Source organism: Eleutherodactylus coqui, unplaced genomic scaffold (genome assembly GCF_035609145.1).
Source record: "Eleutherodactylus coqui strain aEleCoq1 unplaced genomic scaffold, aEleCoq1.hap1 HAP1_SCAFFOLD_27, whole genome shotgun sequence".
Taxonomy (NCBI): domain Eukaryota; kingdom Metazoa; phylum Chordata; class Amphibia; order Anura; family Eleutherodactylidae; genus Eleutherodactylus; species Eleutherodactylus coqui.
This window is the reverse complement of record NW_027102368.1, coordinates 879153-897621: the sequence shown is the minus strand read 5'-3', so window position 1 is coordinate 897621 and position 18469 is coordinate 879153.

Here is an 18469-nt window from a genome sequence, read left to right as displayed (position 1 = left end):
GCGAGTACTTCAGTACTCGCGCGCAAATATTCGGGGGGCGCCGGGGGGCGGGGAGAGGCGTGGCGGTGCGGGGGGGTAGCAGCGGGGAACAGGGGGGAGCCCTCTCTCTCTCCCTCTCCCCCCCACTCCCCACTGCTACCCCCCGTGCTCCCACGGCGCCCCCCGAACTTTTTCGCCCGAGTACGGAAGTACTCGGAGTTCGCGGTGTTCGGGCGAAAAAGGGGCGTGGCCGAACACGTTTGCTCATCTCTAATTATGACATCATAATGGAATGTTACATTATGACATCATAATGGAATGTTGCATTATGACATCAGAATGGAATGTTGCATTATGACATCATAATGGAATGTTGCATTATGACATCATAATGGAATGTTACATTATGACATCATAATGGAATTTTGCATTATGACATCATAATGGAATGTTGCATTATGACATCATAATGGAATGTTGCATTATGACATCATAATGGAATTTTGCATTATGACATCATAATGGAATGTTACATTATGACATCATAATGGAATTTTGCATTATGACATCATAATGGAATGTTACATTATGACATCATAATGGATTTTTACATTATGACATCATAATGGAATTTTACATTATGACATCATAATGGACTTTTGCATTATGACATCATAATGGAATTTTGCATTATGACATCATAATGGAAAGTTACATTATGACATCATAATGGAATTTGACATTATGACATCATAATGGAATTTTGCATTATGACATCATAATGGAATTTTGCATTATGACATCATAATGGACTTTTGCATTATGACATCATAATGGAATTTTGCATTATGACATCATAATAGAATTTTACATTGTGACATCATAATCGAATTTTGCATTATGACATCATAATGGAATGTTACATTATGACATCATAATGGAATGTTACATTATGACATCATAATGGAATTTTACATTATGACATCATAATGGAATGTTACATTATGACATCATGGAATTTTGTATTATGACATCATAATGGAATGTTACATTATGACATCATAATGGAATTTTGCATTATGACATCATAATGGAATTTTGCATTATGACATCATAATGGAATTTAACATTATGACATCATAATGGAATTTTGCATTATGACATCATAATGGAATTTTACATTATGACATCATAATGGAATGTTACATTATGACATCATAATGGAATGTTGCTTTATGACATCATAATGGAATTTTACATTATGACATCATAATGGAATGTTGCATTATGACATCATAATGGAATGTTACATTATGACATCATAATGGAATTTTGCATTATGACATCATAATGGAATGTTACATTATGACATCATAATGGAATTTTACATTATGACATCATAATGGAATTTTGCATTATGACATCATAATGGAATTTTACATTATGACATCATAATGGAATGTTGCATTATGACATCATAATGGAATGTTGCATTATGACATCATAATGGAATGTTGCATCATGACATCATAATGGAATGTTACATTATGACATCATAATGGAATGTTGCATGATGACATCATAATGGAATGTTGCATGATGACATCATAATGGAATGTTGCATTATGACATCATAATGGAATGTTGCATGATGACATCATAATGGAATGTTGCATGATGACATCATAATGGAATGTTGCATTATGACATCATAATGGAATGTTGCATGATGACATCATAATGGAATGTTGCATTATGACATCATAATGGAATGTTGCATTATGACATCATAATGGAATGTTACATTATGACATCATAATGGAATGTTGCTTTATGACATCATAATGGAATTTTACATTATGACATCATAATGGAATGTTGCATTATGACATCATAATGGAATGTTACATTATGACATCATAATGGAATTTTGCATTATGACATCATAATGGAATGTTACATTATGACATCATAATGGAATTTTAAATTATGACATCATAATGGAATTTTGCATTATGACATCATGGAACTTTACATTATGACATCATAATGGAATTTTGCATTATGACATCATAATGGAACTTTACATTATGACATCATAATGTAATTTTACATTATGACATCATAATGTAATTTTGCATTATGACATCATAATGGAATGTTACATTACGACATCATAATGGAATTTTGCATTATGACATCATAATGGAATCTTACATTACGACATCATAATGGAATTTTGCATTATGACATCATAATGGAATCTTACATTATGACATCATAATGGAATTTTGCATTATGATATCATAATGGAATCTTACATTATGACATCATAATGGAATTTTGCATTATGGCATCATAATGGAGTTTTACATTATGACATCATAATGGAGTTTTACATTATGACATCATAATGGAATTTTGCATTATGGCATCATAATGGAGTTTTACATTATGACATCATAATGGAATTTTGCATTATGACATCATAATGGAATTTTGCATTATGACATCATAATGGAATTTTGCATTATGACATCATAATGGAATTTTACATTATGACATCATAATGGAATGTTACATTATGACATCATAATGGAATTTTACATTAGGACATTATAATGGAATGTTACATTATGACATCATAATGGAATTTTACATTAGGACATTATAATGGAATGTTGCATTATGACATCATAATGGAATGTTACATTATGACATCATAATGGAATTTTACATTAGGACATCATAATGGAATGTTGCATTATGACATCATAATTGAATGTTACATTATGACATAATAATGGAATGTTGCATTATGACATCATAATGGAATTTTACATAATGACATCATAATGGAATTTTGCATTATGACATCATAATGGAATTTTGCATTATGACATCATAATGGACTTTTGCATTATGACATCATAATGGAATTTTGCATTATGACATCATAATAGAATTTTACATTGTGACATCATAATCGAATTTTGCATTATGACATCATAATGGAATGTTACATTATGACATCATAATGGAATGTTACATTATGACATCATAATGGAATTTTACATTATGACATCATAATGGAATGTTACATTATGACATCATGGAATTTTGTATTATGACATCATAATGGAATGTTACATTATGACATCATAATGGAATTTTGCATTATGACATCATAATGGAATTTTGCATTATGACATCATAATGGAATTTAACATTATGACATCATAATGGAATTTTGCATTATGACATCATAATGGAATTTTACATTATGACATCATAATGGAATGTTACATTATGACATCATAATGGAATGTTGCTTTATGACATCATAATGGAATTTTACATTATGACATCATAATGGAATGTTGCATTATGACATCATAATGGAATGTTACATTATGACATCATAATGGAATTTTGCATTATGACATCATAATGGAATGTTACATTATGACATCATAATGGAATTTTACATTATGACATCATAATGGAATTTTGCATTATGACATCATAATGGAATTTTACATTATGACATCATAATGGAATGTTGCATTATGACATCATAATGGAATGTTGCATTATGACATCATAATGGAATGTTGCATCATGACATCATAATGGAATGTTACATTATGACATCATAATGGAATGTTGCATGATGACATCATAATGGAATGTTGCATGATGACATCATAATGGAATGTTGCATTATGACATCATAATGGAATGTTGCATGATGACATCATAATGGAATGTTGCATGATGACATCATAATGGAATGTTGCATTATGACATCATAATGGAATGTTGCATGATGACATCATAATGGAATGTTGCATTATGACATCATAATGGAATGTTGCATTATGACATCATAATGGAATGTTACATTATGACATCATAATGGAATGTTGCTTTATGACATCATAATGGAATTTTACATTATGACATCATAATGGAATGTTGCATTATGACATCATAATGGAATGTTACATTATGACATCATAATGGAATTTTGCATTATGACATCATAATGGAATGTTACATTATGACATCATAATGGAATTTTAAATTATGACATCATAATGGAATTTTGCATTATGACATCATGGAACTTTACATTATGACATCATAATGGAATTTTGCATTATGACATCATAATGGAACTTTACATTATGACATCATAATGTAATTTTACATTATGACATCATAATGTAATTTTGCATTATGACATCATAATGGAATGTTACATTACGACATCATAATGGAATTTTGCATTATGACATCATAATGGAATCTTACATTACGACATCATAATGGAATTTTGCATTATGACATCATAATGGAATCTTACATTATGACATCATAATGGAATTTTGCATTATGATATCATAATGGAATCTTACATTATGACATCATAATGGAATTTTGCATTATGGCATCATAATGGAGTTTTACATTATGACATCATAATGGAGTTTTACATTATGACATCATAATGGAATTTTGCATTATGGCATCATAATGGAGTTTTACATTATGACATCATAATGGAATTTTGCATTATGACATCATAATGGAATTTTGCATTATGACATCATAATGGAATTTTGCATTATGACATCATAATGGAATTTTACATTATGACATCATAATGGAATGTTACATTATGACATCATAATGGAATTTTACATTAGGACATTATAATGGAATGTTACATTATGACATCATAATGGAATTTTACATTAGGACATTATAATGGAATGTTGCATTATGACATCATAATGGAATGTTACATTATGACATCATAATGGAATTTTACATTAGGACATCATAATGGAATGTTGCATTATGACATCATAATTGAATGTTACATTATGACATAATAATGGAATGTTGCATTATGACATCATAATGGAATTTTACATAATGACATCATAATGGAATTTTGCATTATGACATAATAGAATATTGCATTATGACATCATAATGGAATTTTGCATTATGACATCATAATGGAATGTTACATTATGACATCATAATGGAATTTTGCATTATGACATCATAATGGAATGTTACATTATGACATCATAATGGAATTTTACATTATGACATCATAATGGAATTTTACATTATGACATCATAATGGAATTTTGCATTATGACATCATAATGGAATGTTACATTATGACATCATAATGGAATTTTGCATTATGACATCTTAATGGAATGTTGCATTATGACATCATAATGGAATGTTACATTATGACATCATAATGGAATGTTGCATTATGACATCATAATGGAATGTTACATTATGACATCATAATGGAATTTTGCATTATGACATCATAATGGAATGTTGCATTATGACTAGAGATGAGCGAACGTACTCGTTACGAGTACTTATGCACCCGAATACCGCGCTTTGCGAGTACTTCAGTACTCGCGCGCAAATATTCGGGGGGCGCCGGGGGGCGGGGAGAGGCGTGGCGGTGCGGGGGGTAGCAGCGGGGAACAGGGGGGAGCCCTCTCTCTCTCCCTCTCCCCCCCACTCCCCACTGCTACCCCCCGTGCTCCCACGGCGCCCCCCGAACTTTTTCGCCCGAGTACGGAAGTACTCGGAGTTCGCGGTGTTCGGGCGAAAAAGGGGCGTGGCCGAACACGTTTGCTCATCTCTAATTATGACATCATAATGGAATGTTACATTATGACATCATAATGGAATGTTGCATTATGACAGAATGGAATGTTGCATTATGACATCATAATGGAATGTTGCATTATGACATCATAATGGAATGTTACATTATGACATCATAATGGAATTTTGCATTATGACATCATAATGGAATGTTGCATTATGACATCATAATGGAATTTTGCATTATGACATCATAATGGAATGTTACATTATGACATCATAATGGAATTTTGCATTATGACATCATAATGGAATGTTACATTATGACATCATAATGGATTTTTACATTATGACATCATAATGGAATTTTACATTATGACATCATAATGGACTTTTGCATTATGACATCATAATGGAATTTTGCATTATGACATCATAATGGAAAGTTACATTATGACATCATAATGGAATTTGACATTATGACATCATAATGGAATTTTGCATTATGACATCATAATGGAATTTTGCATTATGACATCATAATGGACTTTTGCATTATGACATCATAATGGAATTTTGCATTATGACATCATAATAGAATTTTACATTGTGACATCATAATCGAATTTTGCATTATGACATCATAATGGAATGTTACATTATGACATCATAATGGAATGTTACATTATGACATCATAATGGAATTTTACATTATGACATCATAATGGAATGTTACATTATGACATCATGGAATTTTGTATTATGACATCATAATGGAATGTTACATTATGACATCATAATGGAATTTTGCATTATGACATCATAATGGAATTTTGCATTATGACATCATAATGGAATTTAACATTATGACATCATAATGGAATTTTGCATTATGACATCATAATGGAATTTTACATTATGACATCATAATGGAATGTTACATTATGACATCATAATGGAATGTTGCTTTATGACATCATAATGGAATTTTACATTATGACATCATAATGGAATGTTGCATTATGACATCATAATGGAATGTTACATTATGACATCATAATGGAATTTTGCATTATGACATCATAATGGAATGTTACATTATGACATCATAATGGAATTTTACATTATGACATCATAATGGAATTTTGCATTATGACATCATAATGGAATTTTACATTATGACATCATAATGGAATGTTGCATTATGACATCATAATGGAATGTTGCATTATGACATCATAATGGAATGTTGCATCATGACATCATAATGGAATGTTACATTATGACATCATAATGGAATGTTGCATTATGACATCATAATGGAATGTTGCATGATGACATCATAATGGAATGTTGCATGATGACATCATAATGGAATGTTGCATTATGACATCATAATGGAATGTTGCATGATGACATCATAATGGAATGTTGCATGATGACATCATAATGGAATGTTGCATTATGACATCATAATGGAATGTTGCATGATGACATCATAATGGAATGTTGCATTATGACATCATAATGGAATGTTGCATTATGACATCATAATGGAATGTTACATTATGACATCATAATGGAATGTTGCTTTATGACATCATAATGGAATTTTACATTATGACATCATAATGGAATGTTGCATTATGACATCATAATGGAATGTTACATTATGACATCATAATGGAATTTTGCATTATGACATCATAATGGAATGTTACATTATGACATCATAATGGAATTTTACATTATGACATCATAATGGAATTTTGCATTATGACATCATAATGGAATTTTACATTATGACATCATAATGGAATGTTACATTATGACATCATAATGGAATTTTACATTATGACATCATAATGGAATTTTGCATTATGACATCATAATGGAACTTTACATTATGACATCATAATGGAATTTTGCATTATGACATCATAATGGAACTTTACATTATGACATCATAATGGAATGTTACATTATGACATCATAATGGAATTTTGCATTATGACATCATAATGGAGTTTTACATTATGACATCATAATGGAATTTTGCATTATGACATCATAATGGAATTTTACATTATGACATCATAATGGAATTTTGCATTATGACATCATAATGGAATGTTGCATTATGACATCATAATGGAAAGTTACATTATGACATCATAATGGAATTTTACATTATGACATCATAATGGAATTTTACATTATGACATCATAATGGAATTTTACATTATGACATCATAATGGAATTTTGCATTATGACATCATAATGGAATTTTGCATTATGACATAATGGAATTTAACATTATGACATCATAATGGAATGTTACATTATGACATCATAATGGAACGTTACATTATGACATTATAATGGAACTTTACATTATGACATCATAATGGAATTTTACATTATGACATCATAATGGAAAGTTACATTATGACATCATAATGGAATTTTACATTATGACATCATAATGGAATTTTACATTATGACATCATAATGGAATTTTGCATTATGACATCATAATGGAAAGTTACATTATGACATCATAATGGAATTTTACATTATGACATCATAATGGAATTTTACATTATGACATCATAATGGAATTTTGCATTATGACATCATAATGGAATTTTGCATTATGACATGATAATGGAATTTTCCATTATGACATCATAATGGAATTTTACATTATGACATCATAATGGAATTTTGCATTATGACATCATAATGGAATTTTACATTATGAAATCATAATGGAATTTTGCATTATGACATCATAATGGAATCTTACATTATGACATAATGGAATTTTGCATTATGACATCATAATGGAATCTTACATTATGACATCATAATGGAATTTTGCATTATGACATCATAATGGAATCTTACATTATGACATCATAATGGAATTTTGCATTATGACATCATAATGGAATTTTGCATTATGACATCATAATGGAATTTTACATTATGACATCATAATGGAATTTTGCATTATGACATCATAATGGAATGTTACATTATGACATCATAATGGAATTTTGCATTATGACATCTTAATGGAATGTTGCATTATGACATCATAATGGAATGTTACATTATGACATCATAATGGAATGTTGCATTATGACATCATAATGGAATGTTACATTATGACATCATAATGGAATTTTGCATTATGACATCATAATGGAATGTTGCATTATGACTAGAGATGAGCGAACGTACTCGTTACGAGTACTTATGCACCCGAATACCGCGCTTTGCGAGTACTTCAGTACTCGCGCGCAAATATTCGGGGGGCGCCGGGGGGCGGGGAGAGGCGTGGCGGTGCGGGGGGTAGCAGCGGGGAACAGGGGGGAGCCCTCTCTCTCTCCCTCTCCCCCCCACTCCCCACTGCTACCCCCCCGTGCTCCCACGGCGCCCCCCGAACTTTTTCGCCCGAGTACGGAAGTACTCGGAGTTCGCGGTGTTCGGGCGAAAAAGGGGCGTGGCCGAACACGTTTGCTCATCTCTAATTATGACATCATAATGGAATGTTACATTATGACATCATAATGGAATGTTGCATTATGACATCAGAATGGAATGTTGCATTATGACATCATAATGGAATGTTGCATTATGACATCATAATGGAATGTTACATTATGACATCATAATGGAATTTTGCATTATGACATCATAATGGAATGTTACATTATGACATCATAATGGAATTTTGCATTATGACATCATAATGGAATGTTGCATTATGACATCATAATGGAATTTTGCATTATGACATCATAATGGAATGTTACATTATGACATCATAATGGAATTTTGCATTATGACATCATAATGGAATGTTACATTATGACATCATAATGGATTTTTACATTATGACATCATAATGGAATTTTACATTATGACATCATAATGGACTTTTGCATTATGACATCATAATGGAATTTTGCATTATGACATCATAATGGAAAGTTACATTATGACATCATAATGGAATTTGACATTATGACATCATAATGGAATTTTGCATTATGACATCATAATGGAATTTTGCATTATGACATCATAATGGACTTTTGCATTATGACATCATAATGGAATTTTGCATTATGACATCATAATAGAATTTTACATTGTGACATCATAATCGAATTTTGCATTATGACATCATAATGGAATGTTACATTATGACATCATAATGGAATGTTACATTATGACATCATAATGGAATTTTACATTATGACATCATGGAATTTTGTATTATGACATCATAATGGAATGTTACATTATGACATCATGGAATTTTGTATTATGACATCATAATGGAATGTTACATTATGACATCATAATGGAATTTTGCATTATGACATCATAATGGAATGTTGCTTTATGACATCATAATGGAATTTTACATTATGACATCATAATGGAATGTTGCATTATGACATCATAATGGAATGTTACATTATGACATCATAATGGAATTTTGCATTATGACATCATAATGGAATGTTACATTATGACATCATAATGGAATTTTACATTATGACATCATAATGGAATTTTGCATTATGACATCATAATGGAATTTTACATTATGACATCATAATGGAATGTTGCATTATGACATCATAATGGAATGTTGCATTATGACATCATAATGGAATGTTGCATCATGACATCATAATGGAATGTTACATTATGACATCATAATGGAATGTTGCATTATGACATCATAATGGAATGTTGCATGATGACATCATAATGGAATGTTGCATGATGACATCATAATGGAATGTTGCATTATGACATCATAATGGAATGTTGCATGATGACATCATAATGGAATGTTGCATGATGACATCATAATGGAATGTTGCATTATGACATCATAATGGAATGTTGCATGATGACATCATAATGGAATGTTGCATTATGACATCATAATGGAATGTTGCTTTATGACATCATAATGGAATTTTACATTATGACATCATAATGGAATGTTGCATTATGACATCATAATGGAATGTTACATTATGACATCATAATGGAATTTTGCATTATGACATCATAATGGAATGTTACATTATGACATCATAATGGAATTTTACATTATGACATCATAATGGAATTTTGCATTATGACATCATAATGGAATTTTACATTATGACATCATAATGGAATGTTACATTATGACATCATAATGGAATTTTACATTATGACATCATAATGGAATTTTGCATTATGACATCATAATGGAACTTTACATTATGACATCATAATGGAATTTTGCATTATGACATCATAATGGAACTTTACATTATGACATCATAATGGAATGTTACATTATGACATCATAATGGAATTTTGCATTATGACATCATAATGGAGTTTTACATTATGACATCATAATGGAATTTTGCATTATGACATCATAATGGAATTTTACATTATGACATCATAATGGAATTTTGCATTATGACATCATAATGGAATGTTGCATTATGACATCATAATGGAAAGTTACATTATGACATCATAATGGAATTTTACATTATGACATCATAATGGAATTTTACATTATGACATCATAATGGAATTTTACATTATGACATCATAATGGAATTTTGCATTATGACATCATAATGGAATTTTGCATTATGACATAATGGAATTTAACATTATGACATCATAATGGAATGTTACATTATGACATCATAATGGAACGTTACATTATGACATTATAATGGAACTTTACATTATGACATCATAATGGAATTTTACATTATGACATCATAATGGAATTTTGCATTATGACATCATAATGGAATTTTGCATTATGACATCATAATGGAAAGTTACATTATGACATCATAATGGAATTTTACATTATGACATCATAATGGAATTTTACATTATGACATCATAATGGAATTTTACATTATGACATCATAATGGAATTTTGCATTATGACATCATAATGGAATTTTGCATTATGACATGATAATGGAATTTTCCATTATGACATCATAATGGAATTTTACATTATGACATCATAATGGAATTTTGCATTATGACATCATAATGGAATTTTACATTATGACATCATAATGGAATTTTGCATTATGACATCATAATGGAATCTTACATTATGACATAATGGAATTTTGCATTATGACATCATAATGGAATCTTACATTATGACATCATAATGGAATTTTGCATTATGACATCATAATGGAATCTTACATTATGACATCATAATGGAATTTTGCATTATGACATCATAATGGAATTTTGCATTATGACATCATAATGGAATTTTACATTATGACATCATAATGGAATTTTGCATTATGACATCATAATGGAATGTTGCATTATGACATCATAATGGAATGTTACATTATGACATCATAATGGAATTTTGCATTATGACATCATAATGGAATTTTACATTATGACATCATAATGGAATTTTGCATTATGACATCATAATGGAATTTTGCATTATGACATAATGGAATTTAACATTATGACATCATAATGGAATGTTACATTATGACATCATAATGGAACTTTACATTATGACATCATAATGGAATGTTACATTATGACATCATAATGGAATTTTGCATTATGACATCATAATGGAGTTTTACATTATGACATCATAATGGAATTTTGCATTATGACATCATAATGGAATTTTACATTATGACATCATAATGGAATTTTGCATTATGACATCATAATGGAATGTTGCATTATGACATCATAATGGAAAGTTACATTATGACATCATAATGGAATTTTACATTATGACATCATAATGGAATTTTACATTATGACATCATAATGGAATTTTACATTATGACATCATAATGGAATTTTGCATTATGACATCATAATGGAGTTTTACATTATGACATCATAATGGAATTTTGCATTATGACATCATAATGGAATTTTACATTATGACATCATAATGGAATTTTGCATTATGACATCATAATGGAATGTTGCATTATGACATCATAATGGAAAGTTACATTATGACATCATAATGGAATTTTACATTATGACATCATAATGGAATTTTACATTATGACATCATAATGGAATTTTACATTATGACATCATAATGGAATTTTGCATTATGACATCATAATGGAATTTTGCATTATGACATAATGGAATTTAACATTATGACATCATAATGGAATGTTACATTATGACATCATAATGGAATTTTACATTATGACATCATAATGGAATTTTGCATTATGACATCATAATGGAATGTTGCATTATGACATCATAATGGAAAGTTACATTATGACATCATAATGGAATTTTACATTATGACATCATAATGGAATTTTACATTATGACATCATAATGGAATTTTACATTATGACATCATAATGGAATTTTGCATTATGACATCATAATGGAATTTTGCATTATGACATAATGGAATTTAACATTATGACATCATAATGGAATGTTACATTATGACATCATAATGGAACGTTACATTATGACATTATAATGGAACTTTACATTATGACATCATAATGGAATTTTACATTATGACATCATAATGGAAAGTTACATTATGACATCATAATGGAATTTTACATTATGACATCATAATGGAATTTTACATTATGACATCATAATGGAATTTTGCATTATGACATCATAATGGAAAGTTACATTATGACATCATAATGGAATTTTACATTATGACATCATAATGGAATTTTACATTATGACATCATAATGGAATTTTGCATTATGACATCATAATGGAATTTTGCATTATGACATGATAATGGAATTTTCCATTATGACATCATAATGGAATTTTACATTATGACATCATAATGGAATTTTGCATTATGACATCATAATGGAATTTTACATTATGAAATCATAATGGAATTTTGCATTATGACATCATAATGGAATCTTACATTATGACATAATGGAATTTTGCATTATGACATCATAATGGAATCTTACATTATGACATCATAATGGAATTTTGCATTATGACATCATAATGGAATCTTACATTATGACATCATAATGGAATTTTGCATTATGACATCATAATGGAATTTTGCATTATGACATCATAATGGAATTTTACATTATGACATCATAATGGAATTTTGCATTATGACATCATAATGGAATGTTACATTATGACATCATAATGGAATTTTGCATTATGACATCTTAATGGAATGTTGCATTATGACATCATAATGGAATGTTACATTATGACATCATAATGGAATGTTGCATTATGACATCATAATGGAATGTTACATTATGACATCATAATGGAATTTTGCATTATGACATCATAATGGAATGTTGCATTATGACTAGAGATGAGCGAACGTACTCGTTACGAGTACTTATGCACCCGAATACCGCGCTTTGCGAGTACTTCAGTACTCGCGCGCAAATATTCGGGGGGCGCCGGGGGGCGGGGAGAGGCGTGGCGGTGCGGGGGGTAGCAGCGGGGAACAGGGGGGAGCCCTCTCTCTCTCCCTCTCCCCCCCACTCCCCACTGCTACCCCCCGTGCTCCCACGGCGCCCCCCGAACTTTTTCGCCCGAGTACGGAAGTACTCGGAGTTCGCGGTGTTCGGGCGAAAAAGGGGCGTGGCCGAACACGTTTGCTCATCTCTAATTATGACATCATAATGGAATGTTACATTATGACATCATAATGGAATGTTGCATTATGACATCAGAATGGAATGTTGCATTATGACATCATAATGGAATGTTGCATTATGACATCATAATGGAATGTTACATTATGACATCATAATGGAATTTTGCATTATGACATCATAATGGAATGTTACATTATGACATCATAATGGAATTTTGCATTATGACATCATAATGGAATGTTGCATTATGACATCATAATGGAATTTTGCATTATGACATCATAATGGAATGTTACATTATGACATCATAATGGAATTTTGCATTATGACATCATAATGGAATTTTACATTATGACATCATAATGGACTTTTGCATTATGACATCATAATGGAATTTTGCATTATGACATCATAATGGAAAGTTACATTATGACATCATAATGGAATTTGACATTATGACATCATAATGGAATTTTGCATTATGACATCATAATGGAATTTTGCATTATGACATCATAATGGACTTTTGCATTATGACATCATAATGGAATTTTGCATTATGACATCATAATAGAATTTTACATTGTGACATCATAATCGAATTTTGCATTATGACATCATAATGGAATGTTACATTATGACATCATAATGGAATGTTACATTATGACATCATAATGGAATTTTACATTATGACATCATGGAATTTTGTATTATGACATCATAATGGAATGTTACATTATGACATCATGGAATTTTGTATTATGACATCATAATGGAATGTTACATTATGACATCATAATGGAATTTTGCATTATGACATCATAATGGAATGTTGCTTTATGACATCATAATGGAATTTTACATTATGACATCATAATGGAATGTTGCATTATGACATCATAATGGAATGTTACATTATGACATCATAATGGAATTTTGCATTATGACATCATAATGGAATGTTACATTATGACATCATAATGGAATTTTACATTATGACATCATAATGGAATTTTGCATTATGACATCATAATGGAATTTTACATTATGACATCATAATGGAATGTTGCATTATGACATCATAATGGAATGTTGCATTATGACATCATAATGGAATGTTGCATCATGACATCATAATGGAATGTTACATTATGACATCATAATGGAATGTTGCATTATGACATCATAATGGAATGTTGCATGATGACATCATAATGGAATGTTGCATGATGACATCATAATGGAATGTTGCATTATGACATCATAATGGAATGTTGCATGATGACATCATAATGGAATGTTGCATGATGACATCATAATGGAATGTTGCATTATGACATCATAATGGAATGTTGCATGATGACATCATAATGGAATGTTGCATTATGACATCATAATGGAATGTTGCTTTATGACATCATAATGGAATTTTACATTATGACATCATAATGGAATGTTGCATTATGACATCATAATGGAATGTTACATTATGACATCATAATGGAATTTTGCATTATGACATCATAATGGAATGTTACATTATGACATCATAATGGAATTTTACATTATGACATCATAATGGAATTTTGCATTATGACATCATAATGGAATTTTACATTATGACATCATAATGGAATGTTACATTATGACATCATAATGGAATTTTACATTATGACATCATAATGGAATTTTGCATTATGACATCATAATGGAACTTTACATTATGACATCATAATGGAATTTTGCATTATGACATCATAATGGAACTTTACATTATGACATCATAATGGAATGTTACATTATGACATCATAATGGAATTTTGCATTATGACATCATAATGGAGTTTTACATTATGACATCATAATGGAATTTTGCATTATGACATCATAATGGAATTTTACATTATGACATCATAATGGAATTTTGCATTATGACATCATAATGGAATGTTGCATTATGACATCATAATGGAAAGTTACATTATGACATCATAATGGAATTTTACATTATGACATCATAATGGAATTTTACATTATGACATCATAATGGAATTTTACATTATGACATCATAATGGAATTTTGCATTATGACATCATAATGGAATTTTGCATTATGACATAATGGAATTTAACATTATGACATCATAATGGAATGTTACATTATGACATCATAATGGAACGTTACATTATGACATTATAATGGAACTTTACATTATGACATCATAATGGAATTTTACATTATGACATCATAATGGAATTTTGCATTATGACATCATAATGGAATTTTGCATTATGACATCATAATGGAAAGTTACATTATGACATCATAATGGAATTTTACATTATGACATCATAATGGAATTTTACATTATGACATCATAATGGAATTTTACATTATGACATCATAATGGAATTTTGCATTATGACATCATAATGGAATTTTGCATTATGACATGATAATGGAATTTTCCATTATGACATCATAATGGAATTTTACATTATGACATCATAATGGAATTTTGCATTATGACATCATAATGGAATTTTACATTATGACATCATAATGGAATTTTGCATTATGACATCATAATGGAATCTTACATTATGACATAATGGAATTTTGCATTATGACATCATAATGGAATCTTACATTATGACATCATAATGGAATTTTGCATTATGACATCATAATGGAATCTTACATTATGACATCATAATGGAATTTTGCATTATGACATCATAATGGAATTTTGCATTATGACATCATAATGGAATTTTACATTATGACATCATAATGGAATTTTGCATTATGACATCATAATGGAATGTTGCATTATGACATCATAATGGAATGTTACATTATGACATCATAATGGAATTTTGCATTATGACATCATAATGGAATTTTACATTATGACATCATAATGGAATTTTGCATTATGACATCATAATGGAATTTTGCATTATGACATAATGGAATTTAACATTATGACATCATAATGGAATGTTACATTATGACATCATAATGGAACTTTACATTATGACATCATAATGGAATGTTACATTATGACATCATAATGGAATTTTGCATTATGACATCATAATGGAGTTTTACATTATGACATCATAATGGAATTTTGCATTATGACATCATAATGGAATTTTACATTATGACATCATAATGGAATTTTGCATTATGACATCATAATGGAATGTTGCATTATGACATCATAATGGAAAGTTACATTATGACATCATAATGGAATTTTACATTATGACATCATAATGGAATTTTACATTATGACATCATAATGGAATTTTACATTATGACATCATAATGGAATTTTGCATTATGACATCATAATGGAGTTTTACATTATGACATCATAATGGAATTTTGCATTATGACATCATAATGGAATTTTACATTATGACATCATAATGGAATTTTGCATTATGACATCATAATGGAATGTTGCATTATGACATCATAATGGAAAGTTACATTATGACATCATAATGGAATTTTACATTATGACATCATAATGGAATTTTACATTATGACATCATAATGGAATTTTACATTATGACATCATAATGGAATTTTACATTATGACATCATAATGGAATTTTGCATTATGACATCATAATGGAATTTTGCATTATGACATAATGGAATTTAACATTATGACATCATAATGGAATGTTACATTATGACATCATAATGGAATTTTACATTATGACATCATAATGGAATTTTGCATTATGACATCATAATGGAATGTTGCATTATGACATCATAATGGAAAGTTACATTATGACATCATAATGGAATTTTACATTATGACATCATAATGGAATTTTACATTATGACATCATAATGGAATTTTACATTATGACATCATAATGGAATTTTGCATTATGACATCATAATGGAATTTTGCATTATGACATAATGGAATTTAACATTATGACATCATAATGGAATGTTACATTATGACATCATAATGGAACGTTACATTATGACATTATAATGGAACTTTACATTATGACATCATAATGGAATTTTACATTATGACATCATAATGGAAAGTTACA